This window comes from Salvelinus sp. IW2-2015, linkage group LG25 (assembly GCF_002910315.2).
Source record: "Salvelinus sp. IW2-2015 linkage group LG25, ASM291031v2, whole genome shotgun sequence".
NCBI lineage: Eukaryota > Metazoa > Chordata > Actinopteri > Salmoniformes > Salmonidae > Salvelinus > Salvelinus sp. IW2-2015.
The window spans coordinates 22,691,867-22,715,394 of NC_036865.1; the positions used below are offsets into that span (position 1 = coordinate 22,691,867).

The window sequence follows — 23,528 nt, forward strand, 5'->3', positions numbered from 1 at the left end:
AAACAGATCACGTTGACCATCTGAATCCACCGTACTTCTTCGCTGTGCAATCCGTTTCCGAGCCCGTCACGAGTGCACCTCAGCCACGCTCAAGGTACTAAACGATATCATAACCGCCCGATAAAGCAGACTGTGCAGCCGTCTTCATTTCCACGCTGGCCAAAGGCTTTTCGATCTGTCATCACATATTCTTTAGGCAGGGCAGGATGGATATAGGTCTGTAACAGTTTGGGTCCAGGGTGTCTCCCCCTTTGAAGAGGGGGATGAACGCGGCAGCTTTCCAATCCTTGGGGATCTCAGACGATATGAAAGACAGGTTGAACAGGCTGGTAATAGCGGTTGCGACAATGGCGGCGGATAGTTTCAGAAATAGAGGGTCTAGATTGTCAAGCCCAGCTGATTTGTATGGGTCCAGGTTTTGCAGCTCTTTCAGAACATCTGCTATCTGGATTTGGGTAAAGGAGAAGCTGGGGACGCTTGGGCGAGTAGCTGCGGGGGGGGCGGAGCTGTTGGCCGAGGTTGGAGTAGCCAACCGTGGCCAGCCGTTGAGAAATGCTTGTTGAAGTTTTCGATTATCATGGATTTATCGGTGGTGACCGTGTTACCTAGCCTCAGTGCAGTGGGCAGCTGGGAGGAGGTGCTCTTGTTCTCCATGGACTTTACAGTGTCCCAGAACWTTTTGGWGTTAGAGCTRCAGGATGCAAATTTCTGCTTGAAAAAGCTAGCCTTTGCTTTCCTGACTGACTGCGTGTATTGGTTCCTGACTTCCCTGAACAGTTGCAWATCGCGGGGACTATTCGATGYTATTGCAGTCCGCCACAGGATGTTTTTGTGCTGGTCGAGGGCAGTCAGGTCTGGAGTGAACCAAGGGCTATATCTGTTCTTAGTTCTGCGTTTTTTTGAACGGGGCATGCTTATCTAAGATGGTGAGGAAGTTACTTTTAAAGAATGACCAGGCATCCTCAACTGACGGGATGAGGTCAATATCCTTCCAGGATACCYGGGCCAGGTCAATTAGAAAGGCCTGCTCRCAGAAGTGTTTTAGGGAGCGTTTGACAGTGATGAGGGGTGGTCGTTTGACCGCGGACCCGTAGCGGATACAGGCAATGAGGCAGTGATCGCTGAGATCTTGATTGAAGACAGCAGAGGTGTATTTGGAGGGAAAGTTGCTCAGGATAATGTCTATGAGGGTGCCCATGTTTACGGATTTAGGGTTGTACCTGGTGGGTTCCCTGATGATTTGTGTGAGATTGAGGGCATCAAGCTTGGATTGTAGGACTGCCGGGGTGTTAAGCATATCCCAGTTTAGGTCACCTAGCAGAACAAACTCTGAAGCTAGATGGGGGGCGATCAATTCACAAATGGTGTCCAGGGCACAGCTGGGAGCTGAGGGGGGGGTCGGTAGCAGGCGGCAACAGTGAGAGACTTATTTCTGGAGAGATTCATTTTTAAAATTAGAAGTTCGAACTGCTTGGGAATTGGCCGTGGAAAGTATGACATTACTTTGCAGGCTATCTCTGCAGTAGATTTCAACTCCTCCCCCTTTGGCAGTTCTATCTTGACGGAAAGTGTTATAGTTGGGTATGGAAATCTCAGAATTTTTGGTGGCCTTCCTAAGCCAGGATTCGGACACGGCAAGGACATCAGGGTTGGCAGAGTGTGCTAAAGCAGTGAGCAAAACATGCTGGTTATAATGGGTGAGGTCACCGCATGTATGGGAGGTGGGACAAAGGAGGTGTCAGAGGTATGAAGAGTGGAACTAGGGGCTCCATTGTAAACTAAAACAATGATAACTAACCTGAACAACAGTATACAAGGCATATTGACAATTGAGAGAGACATACAGCGAGGCATAAAGTAATGCAGATATTATGGGAGAGCTAGCTAAGACAACAGGTGAACAACAGCAAGCTAATCAGCTAACACAAGACAGCAGGTAAAATGGCGATGACTACGCAGAGAGTGTCGGATTAACTACACCCAGAGCCTGAGTCGCGCTGGGGCCGACAGAAAAATATTAGATGTTTATCATTATAATTAATATGTTCATAGTGCTCATGAATAAATGCCACATCAGTGTAATATAGGGCTATAATAAAGCGTCCAATATAAACTTTCCATTACAAAACTAATCAAAGTCCACTACATGTTATGACCCAAATTCTTATAGTAAAATATTTTAAATCCTGGATTTGTAAGAATTCAAAGTAAGAGGTGCCCTGCTTCAAGAATTTGGAGCAAGCCGGTCCTCTTAATGCTAATTTGCATGTGTCACCACCATCAGCACTGCTTTCGGGAATGAATGCAGCCCAGTTTACAAGTTTTGTCGTCAAATGATAGGCAACTGTAACGAAATCTGTTGGAAACAGGAGAACACCCCACCAACTTTATGTGGCGAAAATGGAGCGCGTTTGAATGTGATAGCATCAACATCACTTCTGATCATGTAAGTACATCGTTTTACTCCTTATAGCTAACTATGGAAATACCATTATTTGCATGCGACAGCTGTTCACACCCTGGCCTTAGTTATCTTTGTGTTCATTATATTTAGTCAGGTCAGGGTGTGACATCATGAAGTATGTGTTTTGTATTGTCTAGGGGGTTGTATGGTTTAGAGGTTAAGGAGTATAGATGGTTTAGTGTTGTGTGTAGTTGTCTAGGAAAGTCTATGGTTGCCTGAATGGGTTCCCAATTAGAGACAGCTGTTACTGTTGTCTCTGATTGGGAGCCATATTTAAGACAGCCATAGGCTTTAGCTGTTGTGGGTCATTGTATATGTCTAGTCTATGTCGAACGTAAGTAGTTTGTGTGTTGCACTTGCGTTTGTAGTTCACGGTCGTTTGTTGTTTTGTTAGTTTGAATAAGTGTTTCGTGTTCCGTCTTCTATATAAAAAAAAGAAGATATTCATATCATGCTGCGCCTTGGTCCGTCTCTCCTCCACACGATCGTGACAGAATGACCCACCAAACCCGGATCAAGCAGCATGACAAGCGCAACAGGATCAAGCATCAAGGATTCATGGACATGGGAGGAGATATTAGATGGAAAGGACCTTGGGCACAAACGGGAGAATATCGCCTCCCTCGTGAAGAGCTGGAGCAGCGAAAGCCGAGAGGAGGCGATATGAGGAGGCAGCATGGAGGCAAGGCTGGAAGCCCGCGATACTACCCCAAAATTTCTTGGGGGGGTGGCTAAGAGGTAGTGGGCCGAGGGCAGGTAGGAGACCTGCGCCCACTTCCCAGGCTAACCGTGGAGACGGGAGTACGGGGACACCGTGTTACGCAATAGAGCGCACGGTGTCTCCTGTACGTGTTCATAGCCCGGTGCGGGTTATTCCACCTCCCCGCACTGGTAGGGCTAGATTGGGCATTGAGCCGGATGTCATGAAGCCGGCCCTACATATCTGGCCACCAGTACGTCTCCTCGGGCCGGCTTACATGGCACCAGCCTTACGCATGGTGTCCCCGGTTCGCCTACATAGCCCGGTGCGGGTTATTCCACCTCCCCGCACTGGTCGGGCGACGGGGAGCATTCAACCAGGTAAGGTTGGGCAGGCTCGGTGTTCAAGGGAACCAGTACGCCTGCACGGTCCGGTATTTCCGGCGCCACCTCCCGCCCCAGTCCAGTACCACCAGTGCCTCCTCCACGCACTAGTCCATGGTGCGTGTCTCCAGCCCTTCACCACCAGTGCCTAAACTACGCACCAAGCCTCCTGTGTGTCCCCAGAGTCCTGTGCGTCCTGTTGCTGCTCCCCGCACTAGCCCTGAGATGCGTGTCCCCAGTCCGGTACCACCAGTTCCGCACACGCACTAGGCCTAATGTGCGCTCCCAGGGTCCAGTATGCCCTGTGTCCTTCTCCCCGCACTAGCCTGAAGGTGCGTGTCCTTAGCCCGGTGACTCCAGTTCCGGCACCACGCACCAGGCCTACAGTGCGCCTCATCCGGCCAGAGCCATCCGTCTGCCCAGCGCCATCTGAGCCATCCGTCTCCCCAGCGCCATCTGAGCCATCCGTCTCCCCAGCGCCATCTGAGCCATCCGTCTCCCCAGCGCCGTCTGAGCCATCCGTCTGTCCCGAGCCATTAGAGCCGCCCGTCTGTCCCGAGCCGTCAGAGCCGTTAGTCAGTCAGGAGCCGCTAGACCATTCGTCAGTCAGGATCTGCCAGAGCCGCCAACCAGACAGGATCTGCCAGAGCCGCCAACCAGACAGGATCTGCCAGAGCCGCCAACCAGACAGGATCTGCCAGAGCCGCCAAACAGACAGGATCTGCCAGAGCCGCCAACCAGACAGGATCTGCCAGAGCCGTCAGCCAGCCATGAGCAGCCAGAGCCGTCAGCCAGCCATGAGCAGCCAGATCCGTCAGCCAGCCATGAGCAGCCAGATCCGTCAGCCAGCCATGAGCAGCAGATCCGTCAGCCAGCCAGAGCAGCCAGATCCGTCAGCCAGCCATGAGCAGCCAGATCGTCAGCCAGCCATGAGCAGCCAGATCCGTCAGCCAGCCATGAGCAGCCAGATCCGTCAGCCAGCCATGAGCAGCCAGATCCGTCAGCCAGCCATGAGCAGCCAGATCCGTCAGCCAGCCATGAGCAGCCAGATCCGTCAGCCAGTCATGAGCCGTCCAGCCAGGATCCGCCAGAGCCGTCCAGCCAGGATCCGCCAGAGCCGTCCAGCCAGGATCCGCCAGAGCCGTCCAGCCAGGATCCGCCAAGCCGTCAGCCAGCAGGATCCGCCAGCCAGCCAGATCGCCAGCCAGCCAGGATCCGCCATTCAGTACGGTGCTGCCCTTATCCTGGTGCTGCCCCTTATCCTGTGCTGCCCCTTATCCTGGTGCTGCCCCTTATCCTGGTGTGCCCCTTATCCTTGCTCCTCTCGTGCTGCCCCTTAGTCCGGTGCTGCCCTTAGTCCGGTGCTGCCACTTAGTCCGGGCTGCCCCTTATTCCAGTGGGGTTAAGTAAGCGGGTAGTGACTATGGTGGGGTGGGGACCACGACCAGTGCCAGAGCCGCCACCGTGGACAGACGCCCACCCAGACCCTCCCCTAGACTTGATGCTGGTGCGCCCGGAGTTCGCACCTTAAGGGGGGGTTATGTCACACCCTGGCCTTAGTTATCTTTGTGTTCATTATTATTTTAGTCAGGTCAGGGTGTGACATCATGAAGTATGTGTTTTTGTATTGTCTAGGGGTTGTATGGTTTAGAGGGTTAAGGAGTATAGATGGTTTAGTGTTGTGTGTAGTTGTCTAGGAAAGTCTATGGTTGCCTGAATGGGTTCCCAATTAGAGACAGCTGGTTACTGTTGTCTCTGATTGGGAGCCATATTTAAGACAGCCATAGGCTTTAGCTGTTGTGGGTCATTGTATATGTCTAGTCTATGTCGAACGTAAGTAGTTTGTGTGTGCACTTGCGTTTGTAGTTTCATGGTCGTGTTTGGTTTTGTTTAGTTTGAATAAAGTGTTTCGTGTTCCGTCTTCTATATAAAAAAAAGAAGATGTATTCATATCATGCTGCGCCTTGGTCCGTCTCTCCTCCACACGATCGTGACAACAGCAGTCTGCACATGGCAAAAGCTTTTATTGGGGAGACGATATGAGTCGAATCGTCATGATGTAGCCAAGCGTTCGTCAGCGAAATTTCTAATAATGTTGATGCACAGGTTTTGGGATTAAATTGTTTTAACAAACGCGTTTACCAAACACCGTGCATGCATACTGCACAGAGTAGATCACAAATACCAACTCGGTTATAGCTGAAGGTCGAATGGTCACAACATCGCACTGCGCTACCTCGAAATGACAGGTGCACTGTTGTATTTGAAATATGTCATGCCATACGTGTGCATGATGCGAGGTGTTCGATTAGCCTATGTTACATGCGAGCAGGTCCAACATGTTCTTTGATATGTGTGTAACTGCTATATGACCTTGCAACATTAGTAAGCCTATATTTTATGATTTCACATTTTGTGTGTGAGAGAGAGAGAGAGAGAAAGAAAGAGAGTATAATGTTTGGTTAGCTGTAGGATGTGTTCATATAAACTATGCACAGTCCCAGCAGGCTACACAACCTCATCCTGCGTGTAGGGGGTCTCTCTGCGGGGGGGGGGCATGAGATACTTCTCAAAATAGCCCCTATAGAATAGACATATCATAACATAGCAGCACAACTGTAAACGCACTCTCTCTCTCTTACAATGTTCTTCTGTGCTCAGATAAGCATTTGCTTATAGTCATCTGGAGTGAGATTGCATTCTCAGCTGTGTGGTGGCAGCAGTTCTGAGGAAAAGGGTCCTGCCACTTTCAGGACTGTATGGGTCTAAACGATCTTTTAAGCTGCTCATTTAGAAATGTTCACCTTCAACATCCTTAATAACATAAAGGACATCCCTGCCTTTAATGTTACTTGCTCTGTGCCAATGGGAAGGTCATTTTTCAGACATGTCATTAATAACTTTGTTGTTACATAATCATAACTCACAAATCGTAATTCCAAAATCATAGCATTACCATTTGATATTACATTATACAGTGTCATAACACACATTACATTTAACCATTTAACCATATAGTTTTGCAACCTCAGGTGGTTTTTACTCAATTAAATCATTGTGGCCAAGGAGTTATTACAGGTTCGATCATTTCTGAGCCGCACTGACACAATCCTTTAATAACTCTACCTACATGTACATATTACCTCGACTAACCGGTGCCCCCTCACATTGAGTCTGTACCTGTACCCCCTGTATATAGCCTCGCTATTGTTATTTTCCTGCTGCTCTTTAATTATCTGTTACTTTTATTTCTTACTTTTTTAAGGTATTTTCTTAAAACTGCATTGTTGTTTAAGGGCTTGTAAGTAAGCATTTCACTGTAAGGTCTACTCCGGTTGTATTCGGCGCGTGTGACAAATACAATTTGATTTGATTTGATCTGATCAAATCAACAGAGACAGAATACTTATTGGTGCAAAAGATCACGCTTTGAGTTTGAAACTCTGCAGGTATAAGGACTTCCAAAGAAGCCCAACAGGCATCCCTGGAACTCATGGCACATTAACATCAGGGTGCAGTAAGCTAGAGTCCTACTAACTAACTAACCCTTTCCATGTGCAGCACAGCACAGCAGCAGAGTATTAGCAAGGCTGTTAACAGTCAACTCTGTGCCCCCTCTCACCCCCAGATTCCATCCCAAGCCTCCACAGCTCCCAAACAAACAATACTCCACCAGCTCTGATCCGGCTGCTGTGAGCCAATATTTAAAGGGTGTGACTTTAAAGCAGGAGCGCCGACGAGATGTAACTTGCACAGTAATGTCAAGCTGCGGTTTGGCAGCCAGTACAATAATGTTGTCTCATTGCTGTGTGGAGCTTTTTCGGACAGCTCCATGAATCAGAAGACACATTTTGATGGATGGAGGACGTCTGTAAGATCAAAGCTGTATCAAATGGTTCCAAAGTACGTAATCTCATATTTACCACTGATATGTGCTGATTTTGGTCTCTCAGGTCCAATCTGATCGAAAGAAAAGTCATACCTCAAGAGATGGAAATTGAGAAGGAAGTGTATCATATACTGTAGGCCAGTTGTTCCCAAACTTTTTATAGTCCCGTACCCCTTCAAACGTTCAACCTCCAGCTGCGTACCCCCTCTAGCACCAGGGTTGGCACACTCAAATGTTGTTTTTTGCCATCATTGTAAGCCTGCCCCACACACACTATACGATACATTTATTGAACATAAGAATCAGTGCTCTGTAATCCTAGATTCAGATCATTCAGGCGAGAAAAAACATCACCCAGATAGGCCAGTCGTGTGAGAAACTCGTCATCATGCAAGCGGTCAGACAAGTGAAAATGATGGTCAGTAAATAAAAAAGCTTGTCTCTCAATTTAAAAAAACGTGTCAATAATTTGACCCTTGATAACCAGCGCACTTCTGTATGTTGTAAAAGCGTTACATGGTCGCTGCCATATCATTGCATAGTGCAGAAAATACACGAGAGTTCAGGGGCCTTGCTTTAACAAAGTTAACCATTTTCACTGAAGTGTCCAAAACGTCTTTCAAGCTGTCAGGCATTCCCTTGGCAGCAAGAGCCTCTCGGTGGATGCTGCTGTGTACCCAAGTGGCGTCGAGAGAAACTGCTTGCACGCACGTTAAAACTCCACTATGCCTCCCCCTCATGGCTTTTGCGCCATCAGTACAGATACCAACATGAGCAGCAGCTACAGTTGAAGTCAGAAGTTTACATACACCTTAGCCAATTACATTAAAACTACGTTTTTCACAATTCCTGAGACAATAACGACCCAGACCATAACGACCCATTTTGTAACCTAATATGTCACTTCATCAATACAGCTTGAAAGCCTTCACTGTGTGTATGACCCTGCCAMGAATTTATTGCACAAACTCAGAACATCTACATTCACTTGTTTTCCTGAAACTGGCTAAAACGACAAAGGRGAGGTCCAAATTAGGGTTGAATATTTTCCCTGTATTTTACAAATGTTCCATCCCGAGAATAAATCACTTTTCTCCCCAGTAACCCAGTAGTTCCTGCCCAAACCAGAAGTGTCATTCTAAACCATCTGATCCAGATGGTTTTTTGGGGTCAAGTTTCAGGAGCTCCTTTAGCACCTCGGACTCAGTTATTGCCTGCAGGGAGAAACTTTGTAGTGGGGCAGGGGAAAAAGAGGGAGAAGCATCGGGGATAGTCGCATTAGAAGGGGTGGGAGATGAGGAAATGTTGGTCGGGCAAGGAGGCATGGCTGAGTCAAATAGGAATCGTGACTTAATGAAGTAGTGATTAAAGAGCTCAGCCATGTGCTTCTTGTCAATAACAACCACATCATCAACATTAATGGACATGGGCAGCTGTGAGGGGGAGGGTTTATTCTCCAGTTCTTTAACCGTTTTCCAGAACTTCTTGGGGTTAGACACACAGAGAAAGAACTGCTCCTTAAAGTAACTAACTTTGGCCTTCCGGATAGCCTGAGTGCACTTATTTCTCATTTGCCTGAACGAGAGCCAGTCAGCCTGAATATGCAAATGMAAATGCAATTCTTGAGGTGGAGTAACTCTGCAAGATCACGGTCGAACCAGGGGCTGAACCTGGGGCTGAACCCTTTATAGGGACTTGTATGTTAACAATACCACTGAAAATATCAAAAAAGAAGGTCCAAGCGTCTTCGACAGAGGGGATCAAGCTGATTCTATACCATTTTACAGTGGCCAGTTCAGGAAGGAAGGCTTGCTCATTAAAGTTTTTTAGAAAGCGTCTATGACAAATCAGAACAGGTAATTTCACTGAGCAGCCATTACGAACACAGGCTGTAAAACAGTGATCACTAAGGTCATTACAGAAAACACCAAACTGATACCTATCAGGATTATTTGTGAGGATAACATCGAGGAGAGTAGCCTTTTCTGGATGTTTGGAGTCATACCTTGTAGGATTGGTAATAATCTGAGAAAGATTTAGGGAGTCCCATTGCTTTAGGACTTGGTCAGGTGGTTTAAGCATGTCCCAGTTTAGGTCAACTAGCAGGCCAGGAGAGAGCTGGTGATGATAGAGGACGATAGCACCCAGCAACAGTCAACAAAGAGCTATGTGAAAGTTTAATGCTTAAAACCAGCAAATCAAATTGTTTGGGGACAGACTTGGTGGAGACAACCGAGCACTGTTATCCTTGGTAAAGATTGCCACTCCCCCACTTTTGGAAGATCTGTCTTGGGGACAAATTTTATAACCAGAAAGGATAACATCAGTATTCAAAGAACTCTTCCTTAACCATGTCTCAGTAGTGACCAACACATCTGGATTGGGGCTGTGAACCCTCACTTTCAATTGATCCATTGTAGGTAATAAGCTTATAGTGTTAATGTGCAGAAAACCCAGGCTTTTACGAGAGCAGAAATCAGTGAAGCAGATATCAGAGCACAAGTCAGAACTGGGGCTAGCAACAGTAGGTGGGCCAGGGTGTACATGCACATTTCCAGATATTATCAACAGTAATACAATCAAGGCACGGTATAGGACAGGGAGAGGTCTGCAGTGCTGATTTATGCCATTCATGTATTAATGTCTTAAAGTAATGATGGACTGTTGTTTCTCTTTGCTTATTTGAGATGTTCTTGCCATAATATGGACTTGGTATTTTACCAAATAGTGTTATCTTCTGTATACCACTCCTACCTTATCACAACACAATTGATTGGCTCAAACACATTAAGACGGAAAGAAATTCCACAAATTAACTTTTAACAATGCACACCTGTTAATTGAAATGCATTCCAGGTGACTACCTCATGAAGCTGGTTGAGAGAATGCCAAGAGTGTGCAAAGCTGTCATTAAGGTAAAGGGTGGCTACTTTGAAGAATCTCAAATATAAAATATGTTTTGATTTGTTTAACACTTGTTTGGTTACTACATGAATCCGTATGTGTTATTTCATAGTTTTGATGTCTTCACTATTATTCTACAATGTAGAAAATAGTAAAAAATAAAGAAAAACCTTGGAATGAGTAGGTGTGTCCAAACTTTTGACTGGTACTATATATATATCAATATTGAACAGGATTATCTATTTTGGATGCAATTTGAGTTCACAGGAACTCTTTAACATAGACTGAGCAGGATAATCCACATGAAGTTATGRTCCTTTATTGATGTCACTTGTTAAATCTACTTCTATCAGTGTAGATGAAGGGAAGGAGACAGGTTAAGGAGGGATTTTTAAGCCTTGAGATAGTTGAGACATTGTGTGTGTGTGCCATTCAGAGGGTAAATGGGCAAGACAGAAGATTTAAGTGCCTTTGAACGGGGTATGGTAGGACGTGCCAGGTGCACGGGTTTGAGTGTGTCAAGAACTGCACGCTCAACAGTTTCCCATGTGGCTCAAGCAGTGGAGGCTCCTCAGAGGAGGAAGACCATCCTCTTCAGTGAATTTCATAAAAATAGTTCAACATTTAAAAACTTTATATATTCACATCACCAAATAATTGATTAAAACACACTGTTTTACAATGAAGGTTTACAGTAGCTTCAACAGCATTCTGTAGGGTAGCACCATTGTGTAGCTAGAGGACAGCTAGTTTCCGTCCTCCTCTGGGTACATTGACTTCAATAAAAAAAACTAAGAGGCTCATGGTTCTCACCCTCTTCCATAGACTTACACAGTAATTATGACAACTTCTGAAGGACGTCCTCCAACTTATCAGAGCTCTTGCAGCATGAACTGACATGTTGTCCACCCAATAAAAGGATCAGAGAATGAATCTAGTACAGCTAGCTAGCACTGCAGTGCATACAATGTGTTGAGTAGTTGACTAAATTAGAGAGAAAAAGACAATAGTTGAACAGTTTTGAACATACTAATATCTTTAAAAATGAAGAAGAGAGAGAGATATAGCTATATTTCTTTATTTACATTTTTTATTTCACTTAGCTAGCGAATGTACTTAGCTAGTTTAGCCTACTCAAACACCCGGCTCAAACAGAGATGCATGCTATATTAGCTAGCTGTCTATGGTTATCCAACACTGGAACTCTTCCAAGTCAAGGTAAGCTTTTGGTTTTATTGATTTATTGCCACCGGGTCCCGCCAGTGTAACTGCTAAACTGCTTGCTGACTGTACACTGTACTGCATGATTGTAGTGGGTTTATTGACGTGTTAATTCTAGTAACTATGTTGACTATGACATTAGCTAATGGTGATGATGATGTAGGCTGTGTGTAGCGGTTAACAGTTATGATATGAAGGTTTGGCTTGGAAAGATTTTTTTCGCCTTGTCACATACAGCTGATGTGTTGTGCACTGAAGTCCACTAGTGAAGGAGAGCGCGTAGGTGCGAGAAGGGATTATACATTGAGCAAAATGATCATGCTGTTTGTATGTGGCTCCTATGAAAGTGAACTGGGTTTGCGTGTGATCAGTGTTGTATTTATTCTGACGATTCTGTTGAAAAACATTTCTGAAAAGGAAGTAAATGGAACGTTACGGGGATAAACATACCTGAATTTGTCCAATAGAAACTCTCGTTTGCAACTGTTGGACTAATAATTACGCCCTAGATTAACTGGATGCAGGCAAGAGTGTGCAAGGCAGTATTGAATGTGTCACTGTCTGCCACCTTGATTACAACATTTTTTCGCTCGACCTGTGCACCTACGTTGTAAACTTTCATTCATTGGCTAGGTTGTAGCAACCTCATGATGGGTACAGGGAAAATYTGAGTATCATATAGTAGCCTAAACATATCAATGTTACATTGAACTGGGTGAATGCAATATGAATGACAGTCATCCAATATGCTGTAATAGAAATAATGCCATACAAAAAATATATAATCGGCACCTTAAACGTCACCGACCGCCACTGGTATCAAGAATGGTCCACCACCCAAAGGACATTTAGCCAACTTGATACAACTGTGGGAAGCGTCAACATGGGCCAGCATCCCAGTGGAATGCTTTCGACATCTTGTTGAGTCCATGCCCCCACGAATTGAGGCTGTTCTGAGGGCAAAATGTGGGTGCAACTCAGTATTAGGAACACTCAGTACACTCAGTGTATATATACTGTTTATATACAGTTGAAGTCATTAAAACTCATTTTTCAACCACTCCACACATTTCTTGTGAACAAACTATAGTTTTGGGAAGTCGGTATGGACATCTACTTTGTGCATGACACAAGTAATTTTTCCAACAATTGTTTACAGACAGATTATTTCACTGTATCACAATTCCAGTGGGTCAGAAGTTTACATACACTAAGTTGACTGTGCCTTTAAACAGCTTGGAAAATTACAGAAAATGATGTCATGGCTTTAGAAGCTTCTGATAGGCTAATTGACATCATTTGAGTCAATTGGAGGTGTACCTGTGGATGTTTTCAAAGGCTACTCAAACTCAGTGTCTCTTGCTTGACATCATGGGAATTCAAACAATAGTACGCAAGTATAAACACCATGGGACACGCAGCCTTCATACCGCTCAGGAAGGAGACGTGTTCTGTCTCCTAGAGATGAACGTACTTTGGTGCAAAAAGTGCAAATCAATCCCAGAACAACATCAAAGGACCTTGTGAAGATGCTGGAAGAAACAGGTACAAAAAGTATCTATTTCTACAGTAAAACGAGTCCTATATTGAATAACCTGAAAGGCCGCTCAGCAAGGAAGAAGCCACTGCTCCAAAACTGCCATAAAAAAGCCAGACTACGGTTTGCAACTGCAGCATGGGGACAAAGATCGTACTTTTTGGAGAAATGTCCTCTGGTCTGATGAAACAAAAATATAATTGTTTGGCCATAATGACCATCGCTATGTTTGGAGGAAAAAGGGGGAGGCTTGCAAGCCAATGAACATCATCCCAACCGTGAAGCACGGGGGTGGCAGCATCATGTTGTGGGAGTGCTTTGCTTCAGGAGGGACTGGTGCTCTTCACAAAATAGATGGCATCATGAGGCAGGAAAATTATGTGGATATATTGAAGCAACATCTCAAGAGATCATTCAGGAAGTTAAAGATTGGTCTTCCAAATGAACAATTACCCCAAGCATACTTCCAAAGTTGTGGCAAAATGGCTTAAGGTCAACAAAGCCAAGGTATTGGAGTGGCCATCCCAAAGCCCTGACCTCAATCCTATAGAGAATGTGTGGGCAGAACTGAAAAAGCGTGTGCGAGCAAGGAGGCCTACAAACCTGACTCGGTTACATCAGCTCTGTCAGTAGGAATGGGCCAAAATTCACCCAACTTATTGTGGGAAGCTTGTGGAATGCTACCCGAAACGTTTGACCCAGTTAAACAATTTAAAGGCAATGCTACCAAATACTAATTGAGTGTATGTAAACTTCTGACCCACTGGGAATGTGATAAAAAAAATAAAAGCTGAAATAAATCAATCTCGCTACTATTATTCTGACATTTCACATTCTAAAAATAAAGTGGTGATCCTAACTGACCTAAGACATGGAATTTTTACTAGGATTAAATGTCAGGAATTGTGATAAACTGAGTTTAAATGTATTTGGCTAAGGTGTATGTAAACTTCTGACTTCAACTGTATATCCTAGCCTACCTCTTTGAGGTAATACATTGTATGCAGTAGGCCTACTAGCCTTAAATTTAGTTCATGAATGATGGGTTATGCATAAGCTTCTAACTTATAGCCTCTGTCTCTTGCGTATTACACACCTGCGCTCTGCTGGCCTCTCTCCTTAAAAAACGCTCCTTAGCTCTTGGAGTCCCAGGAAAAGCTAGACTAGATTAGCTTGCTGCAATTGTTTTTTATATTGTTTCTTATACTAATAGACTGTTGGACGAGTGATGCAATCTCTTGTTTGCTGACTGTTACATACAGCAGCCAATAGAACTCACAGGGAGTTTGAAAGAAGAGAGAACGTGCGATGGCGGTTGACCATAGTCGTTTTTTAATCCCACCCATAACCATTCGATCTTCGTGAAGATCATTTGGGCTGTTTTGGGCTTGGGATCATAAAAAGTCTTTAATGTAGGGCTCATAAAAAGTCTTTAATGTATGGCTCATCAGGCTCAGGTAGCATCAGGATCGAATTTTCTTGCCGATCAAAGATCTAATCAAATCCAGATATTTATATGCTTTAGAATGACACTTCCGGTTTTGGCAGGATATACCGGGTTACTGGGGAGAAGAGGGATTTAGTCTCGGGGTGGAACAATTGTAAAATACAGGGAAAATATTCAACCCTAATTTGGACCTCCCCTTTGTCGTTTTAGCCAGTTTCAGGAAAACAAGTGAATGTAGATGTTCTGAGTTTGTGCAATAAATTCTTGGCATGGTCATACACACAGTGAAGGCTTTCAAGCTGTATTGATGAAGTGACATATTAGGTTACAAAATGGGTCGTTATTGTCTGGGTCGTTCCACCAATGTGGTGTCTTTTGAGAAGTCTAACTTGGTAAAAAGAAAAATAATAATTCACAAAATTTGAACTTTCTGTCATAAAGAGCACATGTTCAAATTCATAAAAACCATGTTTTCCATCTCAAGAGGTTAAATTAGAAAAATGACTATAGTATAGCCACCATGCTTATACATCTGCATTGCTTGCTGTTTSGGGTTTTAGGCTGTGTTTCTGTTTAGCACTTTGTGACATCGGCTTAATGTAAAAGGGGTGTCATGCAATCTATGCGTAGTGGGTGCGGAGTCAAGTGCAGGAAGCAGAGGGTAAAGAACAATGTTTTATTCCGGCGCAGGGGAAAATGGTTACGCCAAAACACCAGGCGCAAATAACAAGACCGGCCCAAAACCAGGACCCAACCAGTCCGGAGGAAAAAACAAAGGAAATCGCACAACCACAAACATGAACAGAGGAAAAATATGCCCGCACAAAGAGCAGGCCGGCATACCGGCTTAAATAGCCCAACTAAAACCTAAACAAGAAACAGGTGTAACCAATAAGACAAAAACAACAGAAAAGGGAAAAAGGGATCGGTGGCAGCTAGTAGACCGGTGACGACGACCGCCAAGCGCCGCCCGAACAGGAAGAGGAGCCACCTTCGGTCAGAGTCGTGACAAGGGGCTTTATAAATAAATTGTATTGATTGTTTAAGTGACAAATAAAGTAAGAGTTGATGTAACAGGGTTGACGATTTAATCTTAAACAAATAATTTACGTGAACTGAACGATTGTTTTAATATGGTGAAACTATTCCTTTTAAATGTTTGGATTAAGTGGGTTGAAATCTTCAGGGTTGACAGCGGGATCCATAATATTTGCAGAATTTTTGCACTTTAGCAAGCCTTTATTCATATGAAAACATCTGATTTATTGAATTCTCCATGTGGTCTATATTAAAGAGGAACTTCATTTAATATAACAGGCTTTTAAAATGTAACATTGGGGCACAATTTCGACTTAATATATCAAAGGGACGCAAAAGGCACCCATTTTGTGGAACATCCAATCTAATGGTCATTGTGGACACCATCATGGCGCAGCCCTGCTGTTTTGGCAGAAAAGAGGAGGATGGTTTGGATCAGTCTGACGCCCACCCCTCTTCTGGTGTATGTTGTATAAGGAAAAATGTATTTAAGTTACTACGACTGTGGTATGTGGTTGTCCTACCAAGCTATCTGTAAGTCACTCTGGATAAGAGTGTCTGCTAAATTGCTAAAATGTAAAATGTATGTTGTTTTGGAATTTCTGTGGCTGAGTGTTACTCAAACCTGCGTCCACTCTCACAACATCCCCMCTGAACTTCTGGAAATATAGTGCATGAGGGAAATTCAGACAGACATGACTGCAGCATGGTTCCTTTGCCCATAAATGACAACTAGTGATRCCACTGACATGTTCAGAGCCAAGTGGAACCTGAACCTGTTTCATCTCACATTGATTTGCACACTCAAGGTTCACTGACTCTATGGCCTTTTCCCTGAGTGGTGTCAAGGCATGTGAAATACCATGACAAATGTTTTACACTAAATTATTGGGGCATACATTCTATGTTGACATATGGAGAGAGTTTATATGACAGGCTGTCAGATGGCTTTAACCGTGCCTTTCAGAATGACAGGATCCCTGTAAGAGATGAGTGAGTTGACCTTCAGACTAATAGATTGAAAACATCCTGTCATGATATCCGCTTTATCAGCTAAAAATGCAGTGTGAGCCTTGTGGATCACACAGGCTGGACAACATGTTTTAAACTGCTATTGGTCTATTTAGTTATTTTAACTTACACTTTAGGTTACCTCAGGCCACAGATTCCTCTCGGTTCATGTATTTGTTTGCTCACCCAGATACGGAAACGTAATCAGAACACAGAGCCAGTCTTCTAGATTCCATTCAACAGCTACAGGAAGAGGATATGGGGATTGTTTCACCCTGTATGATTAAATGTATGGGTATGGCTATGGAGCAATGTTATGTGATTCCTGCGGAGGTCCAGTCGATGATAGGTAATAGTATATCATTTTAAGAGTGAACCTAAAGGACCCTGAACCCTCTCCATGACATATGGACGTGAAGCGGAGTGGACCGATAAGCCTTTTATTCAGTCTACTGCACCACCGGTGTGTGTCTGCTGTCTGCCGTCTTGATGGCTTCAGCAGGTGCCTTCCAGGACCCATGCAAACAATTAGAAAAAGGTCACTAACAATCAGGGCTAATGGGTTGGTAGGACTGTGCTTGGCAACTCACTCTTGTTTTCTTTGGTATCGGTTTAGGTGATGATGGGAAGAGAACAATTGTGTAATGACTTCTGGACAAGGTAACAGGATGTACAGCCCTTCGAGGGTTGAGAATGTTGACCTTTTGTCTTGTGCTCGAATAATAGGGTTCAAAGGGGGAAGAAGGATCTACAGTAAGAAAGAAATCTCCTGCATCTAGATCCCATACATACAGAGCCAACATGCCTTCAGGCACAAATCAACTCCACCCACTGATTCCCCAAAAGCTAAACAGAATGTGCAGTTACATAACACAGCTCTTCTGGGATTTTGATACAGCTGTTGTAGATGTACTTTCAAATTTGCAAAACAAAACATAAGGAACACATCTTGGTCAAATTATTCAGGTCTGTGAATGAATCTGTTTCAGATTGGATGTTCTGTCAGACTTTCAATAATTTCCTTCGAGCCTTGATTAAATAAATGAAATATAGTCTTAATGTGTAGCAGCCACTGCCACATCCCACATAGCTGTGGATTTTAGAAGAATGCTATGAAAAACATCAGTCGGATTTGCCCAACTGAGACCTCTGTTTTCTTCCTTTACACTTTACACCGTAGCAGTTCAGAGGTAAATCCACAGAGTTACAGTGTTTTATTCGCTGCAAAAACTCTAATCCTGCATGGGGTTCAGGGCTCTATCAACTCCTTTAAGAGTTAAAAAGGCTTTCCCAAGGACTTTGTTTCTGTCCTCTCAGTCTTAAATCTCAGTATGTTGTCAGAGACACCACTTTCACTCCTTTTGTGAATGTGTTTTTTCTTTCTTTGGTTGTTGTGCCACAAACTCAACAGGAAGTTCTAGAATAGGCATTGACTGTATTGCCTGTCGTTACTATTCTGTCTGGGTAGACAGAATTCAAACCAATTTGAGCAAGTAGACATCTTATCATGTCATGATACTGTAACACATGGAAAATGTTAAACTAATTGCACATCTGATATTAAGATCGTGTTACTAACCGGAATAAAGTTGGTTGACTGGTCTAGTAGTGGGAGAAATGAAGTAAGAAGGACAAGCTATACAAATATAGACAACCACCACAGGTCTCACCCTGCCCATTTCCCCCCTTACTCCGGCCCTGGAAAAACACAGTCAGTGCTGTCCTGTTCTGTGTGCTGAGTGAGTTTTCCATCCTGGAGAAAGCCAAATAAAACAATGTGGCCGAGGTTGGAGATCTAGAGCCAATTATGACGATATACGCATCTTTGTTTTGAGCTTGTTTCAGAAATATAATCAGGTCTACTTCTTTAAAGTATTATATGGCGTCGGGACATCTAGTGTTTCCCAACTCCGGTCCTCCAGTACCCCGAACAGCACACATTGTTGTTGTAGCCCCAGACAAAAACCCCTGATTCAACTTGTCAAGGGCTTGATGATTAGTTGACAAGTTGAATCAGGTGTGCCTGTCCGGGCCACAACAAAAATATGTACATTTGGCGGTACTAGAGGACTGGAGTTGGAAAACACTGCATTAGAGGACAGGTTTTGGACCTTCCCTCAGCAGCTAGCCCAGTTTTTTTGTGGGCTAGGGATCTGGGGTGTTTTGAGGGGAAGCTGCCAGATTACAACTCCTGCGATGGTCTCTGTCCAAACCACAGCAGCCTTATTTTAGACTAGACAGGGTGTGGGTGAAAGCATTTGTACCATAAGAGTCAATAACAGTCTCACACTCGGCATATCCAGTAGAATACTGTCAAAGCCGAACATAAACAAAGCTTCAGACAATTCCATTCAAACATACTAATTCCATTCAACAGCCACAGCAGACAATCTAAAGAGCATTTGGAAAACCACACTCAGAGCAATGCTTTATGGTGTTGTCCGAAGAAAAGGGCTCTCAGAGCGCTACATTTAGACACAAAGCTACAGTGCCTTCAGAAAGTATTCACACCACTTGACTTATTCTACATTTTGTTGTGTTACAGCCTGAATTTAAAATAGATTCAATTGAGATTTTGTGTCACTGGCCTACACACAATACCCCGTAATGGCAACGTGGAAATATGTTTTTCAAAATGTTTACAAATKAATTAAAAATGAAAAGCTGAACTGTCTTGAGTCAATATGCTTTCAACCCCTTTGGTACGGCATGACTAAATAAGTTCAGGAGTAAAAATGTGCTTAACAAGTCACATAATAAGTTGCATGAACTCACTTTGTGTGCAATAAGTGTTTAACATGATTTTTGAATGACTAGGCCTATCCCATCTCTGTACCCCAAACATACAATTATCTGGAAGGTCCCTCAGTCAAGCAGTGAATTTCAAACACAGATTCAACTACAAAGACCAGGGAGGTTTTCCAATGCCTCGCAAAGAAGGTCCCATATTGGTAGATGGGTAAAAAAAACAAAAAAACTAACATTGAATATTTCCCATTTGAGCAAGTTATGAATCACACTTTGCCGTTCAAATATTTTTTATTGAACACATACAAGAATGGTGTATCGGTATAAAAGCCAGGTATACAGTTCTTATCTATACATAAAATAGCAGACAGAAACAAAAAGACCCAGGGTTCCGGGTACAAAACAAATATTACAAAACAAGACATACAGAACATGGACAGGTATAAAGAAAGAGGGTAGGTGTCCCCCCTTACCCCTCCCCCCCTTTATCCCTCCCCCCTTCTTCCCCCCCTTTATCCCTACCCCTTATTACCCTCCCCACTGCTCGGGTGGCGGTGCCAGCACACGCTGACCAAAGGTGGATTAAAATATTACAATTGAGAGTGCGTTAAAAAGTACAAATTCACAGCKCCACATGGTCTAAGTAGTAGAGGAAAGGCTGCCAGATTTGATCAAATGTTGATAATTTATTGTTCAGAATATATCTAATTCTTTCTAAGTGTACAGTGTTTGCCAATTCGCTGAGCCATAATTTGGTAGTGGGCGCTTCCCTCTTTTTCCAAAACAACAAGATAAATTTTTTTGCCGAAATGAGACTGTAAGAGATGAGTTGTTTTTGGGGGTTGGTTAATCCGTTTAGGGAATCCGACASTCCCAGGATTATCAGAAGCGGGTCTGGATCAATTGAAGTCTCCAAAACTTCCGAGAGGATCCTAAAAATTCCACTCCAGTATCCATACAAGCTAGAGCATAGGGCAAAGCAGTGGAGTAGTGTACCCTGTGCAGCCTGACATTTATCACACATAGGGGATGTATCAGGAAATATCCTATGCAGTTTGGTTTTGGAATAGTGTAATCTGGTCCCATTGGCCTCATGGTGAAATCCCTGAGCGGTTTCCTTCCACTCCGCAACTGAATTAGAAAGGATGCCTGTATCTTTGTAGTGACTGGGTATTTGATACACCATCCAAAGTGTGATTCAGGGGGCGGAGCTAGCATGTTGGAGTGAACGGCTTGTGTGTAGAGGCTCCTGCAACTTTTTTGCGAAATAATCTAACTTAACCTACTTTATGACACTTTTTACAACAAACGTTTTCTTTCTAATACAACATTGTAACTTTCTGTGTAAAAATGCGAGTAATAAGCGACCAAAGGACAATAAATCCTATTCGGAGGCCTACTCCGCACCAAACAACGAGACAGACATGGCGGAAGGCACAGGCAAAAACGTGACACTTAACAAACTTACCCGGGCGTTGGGAACTACGTGTTGCTTTAGCTGAGGATCTTAAGGCTACTATTGCTGAACTGGACACCAAATCGAGGGCACCATTCGAACGGTCGCGTCGCAGGGCAGAGTATTGTGGACCTTGAGAGGGCTTCTGAATTCAACGCTGGTAGGATCGACGAGTTAGAGAAGCTGTGCTCGTCACTGCAGGGTAGGGTGCAGAGGCTCTCTGTGAAAGTGGTCGACCTGGAGGGCCGTTCCAGACGTAATAATCTTCGCGTTGTTGGTCTGGCAGAGGGGTAGAGGCGGGCTCTCGCCCCACGACTTCTTCGCCAAGCTACTGAAGGATGCAATGGGATCGGATGTTTTGGCTTCGGACCCCAGCTGGACCGTGCACATCGCGCCTTGTTCCGGTGCCTGGACCGGCCAACGTCCTCGCCCAGTCATCATCTGTTGTCACAGTTTCAAGACCAAGGATCTTGTCCTGCGCGAGGCCCGAATGAGGGGCAACCTGTTACATAAAGGGCACCCCTTCCGTGTCTATGATGATTATGCGCCCGATGTGGCAAAGGACCGCGGCGCCTACAGAGATGTCATGACCAAGCTCTACAAACTCCATCTTCGCCCAGCCTTGCTCTTCCTGCAAGACTAAGAATTACCCCGCCTTCCGGTGAGAAGATCTGGCTCTCCTCGGTTTTGGACGCAGAGAAGTTTATCCGGGAACATAGGCAATCCCCGTACAAGGTTAGAGTGCATTGTCATTGTGTGTTAGGGTCTGCTCATGGAATCGAATCCATACTATACCATAACGGGTGAAACCGTAATGAACGGTCTCAACGAGGGCTACCGACCATGTAAGATGCTGTGGAGGCGGTCAGTTAAAATCACTTTCATTCTGGCTGTGTTCAGAGCGATGCCTTCCAGGTTTGACCATTGACACTTTCGGTTGAACATACTTATATTCCCCATTTTTTGTTGCTGTTTGGTTTCGTTATTTATTTTTCAATTCTTACATTTATTGTTATTACAATACCATTTATTTACTGCTTGCATGGGACTGGGGTGACGGTTGGGAAGGGGCAGACACAGAACACCTGGATAGCGTTGAAGTTTTTGTGCCGTTCTGCCTCTGTCTTAGCCGAGGGCCGCTCTCCCGATTTGACCCCCACCAGCCCTCTGTAGTGTCTGTATAGGTGTGTGTACATATATATTACTATTCGTACTTTATATTATTTTCCTCTTAGCATGTTACCATAATGTATGTGTATATTTTAAACTAGTGTAGATTATTATTCTGGGGCATGAATGTTTGTGTAGGTATGTGTATGTATGCATATATATATGTATATATATTTTTTTATATATTATTTTACATGTATTTTGGGTGTGGTGTGTGTGTATGTGTATGTATTATATATATATATATGTGTATGTGTGTATGTATGTGTGTATGTATGTGTATATATATATATATATAAACCTTTTTTATTTTTTATTTTTTATTTTCTGGTTGGGGGTACGTTTAATTTAGAAAAATTCTTGTTTCCTATCTAACCCACAATATGTAAATGTTCTGCTGTCTGTCGGTTGCTGATGGTTCATGTTTAGACGCGGCATTGCTTAGCATATAAATCTTGTGCTGCTATATCTTGCTTATCTCAGGGATTGACCCAAGATGACGCTTAAGTGCGCATATGTTTAAGTTGCAACTTATCCTCTTAGGTTTATTAGATGTTAATTGAACACTTTACTCGCGGGAGCCTCCTCAGTTCATATGTTAGTAAGAGTTCTAGGATAGTGAGAGGTGAACGTATAGTTGGGATTTTATTTTTGTTTCACCTCTTGTTCGAGGTCGCGCCGTGCTTTTTTGGCATCGGCCAGACAATGTGTTTATTATTTTTATTTTTATATTTTTTTTTCTCCTATTTGTGTATGCCTGTTAAAGGTGGGTTGATCGGGGGGTAAATGGTGGGGAAAGTAGGGGTACAGGGTGGGAAGTAAAGGTGCTTGTAGGGGGGGGGGCTGTTGGACACTGCTCGGGTGTAGGTGCTACATATGCTGATCGTGACGGTTTGGTGCGCTTGCTTACCTTTTTACTGAGTTACATGTTATGCAGGCCACCATAGGAACTACAAATGAGAGGGGGGCGGGGCTCACATTCACTCCTGGAATGTCAGGGTTTAAACGAACCAATTAAGAGAGGCAAGGTCCTAGCCCACTTGAAAGCACTCTCGTCTGATATTATATTTTTGCAAGAAACCCATCTGAAAATAATTCTCATAGCAGACTTAAATGTAGGTGGGTGGGGCAGTGTATCACTCTAACTTCTCTGCCAAAACGAGAGGCACGCGATTCTGGTACGGAAAGGAATTCCCTTTCTACATAAAACCACTATTGTGGATAAAGAGGGTCGTTATGTGATCGTAATAGGAGAGATCCACTCTACTTCTGTAACTCTACTAAATATCTATGGGCAAAACATTGATAACCCCTCTTTTTTCAAAAGAGTCCTTGCCCTGATTCCAGATGTCTCCCACACTAACCTGGTCATCGGAGGGGACCTTAACTGTGTGCTAGACCAATACTTGGACAGATCCTCTACCCGGCGAACCCCCACTCTCTATTCAAGTGAATTCTTGAATACCTACATAAAGAATTCTAACTTATTTGATATATGGAGGATCACTAACCCTACGGGTAGGGAATACTCCTTTTACTCTCATGTTCACAATGTTTATA

The 23,528-nt window shown here is 44.0% G+C and overlaps 1 protein-coding gene across 1 annotated transcript in view; it reads left to right on the forward strand.

Moving 5' to 3' along the window:
* Positions 1-2,389: 2,389 nt before the first annotated feature.
* slc29a1a (solute carrier family 29 member 1a) overlaps positions 2,390-23,528 on the forward strand; it is a 59,228-nt gene continuing 38,089 nt past the window's right edge. The window contains exon 1 of the mRNA XM_023970401.2: positions 2,390-2,446. The gene's annotated coding sequence lies outside the window, so the exon portion shown is untranslated. The remainder of the gene's footprint in view (positions 2,447-23,528) is intronic.